General features: G+C 37.4%; 1 pseudogene; it reads left to right on the forward strand.

Moving 5' to 3' along the window:
• Window positions 1–854, forward strand: part of LOC110300125 — a 15,755-nt pseudogene extending 14,901 nt beyond the window's left edge.
• The last annotated feature ends 1,808 nt before the right edge of the window (window positions 855–2,662 follow it).

A 2,662-nucleotide genomic window follows, 5' to 3' on the forward strand; every position in this document is an offset into this window, starting at 1 on the left:
TGTTGTAAGTCCTGAAACATTGAACCTTGGAGGAAAATATACAAAAATACAATACAGGCACAGAAGTTAACTTTCTAGTGGGACTCCATTTGGTCCAGATGTAAAAAGGAGCATTTGCACAAAGGACTGAATCAAATTAAAAAATATTCTTCCCTGAAAAAATAAGCAGTTGACAGAGCGAAGAGACTGAATTAAGAATAGAAGAGGGCTTTTTGCTTTTCTGGGTGCTATTCCCTCAGACNGTCCAACGCAACGCGCGAGTAGCATGGCACGGATTCCTCCCGTACTCTCGGGCACTGCTATGAGCAGTGTCACCCTTTACACCAGAAAGCTGGCGGGTACTATGGGGAAAAAATACAAAACAAGAAGTGGTGGAGGTACTAGAAGAAGAGGACGAGGAATATGTGGTGGAAAAAAAATTCTTGATCTGTGAGTTGTCAAGGGCAAGGTGGAATATCTTCTAAAGTGGAGGGGTTTCTCAGATGAGGACAACGCTTGGGAGCCAGAGGATCTGGATTGCCCTGACATTATTGCTGAGTTTGTACAGTCACAGAAAACAGCTCACGAGACAGATAAATCAGAGGGAGGCAAGCGCAAAGCTGATTCTAATTCTAAGATAAAGGAGAGGAAAGCAAACCAACGAAGAAGAAAGAAGAGTCAGAAAAGCCACGAGGCTTTGCCCGGGGTTTGGAGCCAGAGTGGATTATTGGACCTGCAGACTCAAAGGAGAGCTCATGCTCCTGATGAAATGGAAAAATTCTGATGAGGTTGACCTGGTCCCTACCAAGGAAGCCAATGTCAAGTGCCCATAGGTTGTCATATCCTTCTACGAGGACAGGACCTGCAGACTTTGAACCCAGAAACTGCTTGTGGGAGGTTCAGTTGCTGACAGCAAAAATTCCATTGAGTTAATTCAAGGATTGAATGACTTCACAAGCCCTGGTCTCAGGAGATTAACTTTCNTATTGGGGTAGTGNTTCACTTGAGAATACAAGATCTTCAGATTAACTGATGTCCAAAATACTGTTTTGAATCATGGGATCCATCAATTTTTAGTATTGTCTATACCTACAAATAGAACTACATTGTAAAATCTTTTTCANATATATGCCCAGGAAAGGTATTGCTGGATCCTCCGATAGTACTATGTCCAATTTTCTGAGGAACAGCCTGACTGATTTCCAGGTTAAGCTTTAGAATGTCCCCTGCTTTTGTATTTCACATAATAAGTTGAGGAGTATTTGTATTAAATATTCNTTAAGAGTTTGTTAGGTTTCAATAGTGAATCTGTTCAGTTCTATGCCTTGGTTCTTGGGAATGTTTTCTTTATTAGTACTTTATTCTTGTTGTTTGTTACTGATTGTTACTGATCTGTCTATTGATATTTTCATGGTTTAACTTTGAAAGCATAGGTGTGTCTATACATCGATCTTTAAAATATTCTGCAAAGTCACAGCAATTAAAACAGCATGAAATCGTCACAAAAGGCAGACATATAGATTAGTGAAAGAGAATAGAAGATCTAGAAGTGAGCCTATGTAGCTACAATACTATCGATTCTTCAAAATGATATAGTAGAAAGATATCTACTCAATAATGGCTATCATCAATAAATCTGAAAACAAATGTTGGAAAGGGTGCGGGGAAAGTATAACACCTATTCTTTATTTACAGTAGTGTATATAAGTACAGCCACTATAAAGGTTCCTCAGAAAATTATAAATAGAAGTACTATATGCTACAACTATACCACACCTGGGCATAAGTCCAAAGATTTCATGACCTATCATAGAAAGAGTTGGGGACCCATGTTTGTTACTACTATAATCATAAGAGCAAAGAAGTGAAGCCANCTTAGTTATCTGTCAAGAGATAGATAATTAAAATATAGTGCATATACGCAATGCAATTTTACTCAACTGTGANGAACAATGAAATAATACAACTTTTATAAAGTTAGATAGATTTAAAGACCATAAAATTAAGTGAGGTAACATAAACTCAGAAAGACAAATACACATGTTCTTTCTCATATATGAATCATGGTTTGTGATGTAGCATACACATATGTAAACAGCTATAAGTGTGAGTAATGTTTAAAATCAAGAAAGGAGAGCAAGAAAGGGTAATATGGGTAATGAGGAAGAATGAGGAGTGGGCTAAAGGACACTGGGAAATGAGGAGGAAAAGAGTTTGGTGGGTGAAGATAGAAAAGAGACACGGCCAACAGAGTTGAAAGAGACTGGAGAAAGCAAAATCATTGTTTCTAATATTTACATTACATATCTTTCCCTTATACATAGTTGAGAAAAAGCTTCAACAAATGATATATTTAAAACTGTATGTTCATATGTAGATATCTGAATTATATTCTTATACATCACTCTGTAGAAAGAGAAAGTAAAGGTAGGCCACATGTCNTGTTGTAAGTCCTGAAACATTGAACCTTGGAGGAAAATATACAAAAATACAATACAGGCACAGAAGTTAACTTTCTAGTGGGACTCCATTTGGTCCAGATGTAAAAAGGAGCATTTGCACAAAGGACTGAATCAAATTAAAAAATATTCTTCCCTGAAAAAATAAGCAGTTGACAGAGCGAAGAGACTGAATTAAGAATAGAAGAGGGCTTTTTGCTTTTCTGGGTGCTATTCCCTCAGAC

Source organism: Mus caroli, chromosome 8, assembly GCF_900094665.2.
Source record: "Mus caroli chromosome 8, CAROLI_EIJ_v1.1, whole genome shotgun sequence".
In the NCBI taxonomy this organism is placed as follows: Eukaryota; Metazoa; Chordata; class Mammalia; order Rodentia; family Muridae; genus Mus; species Mus caroli.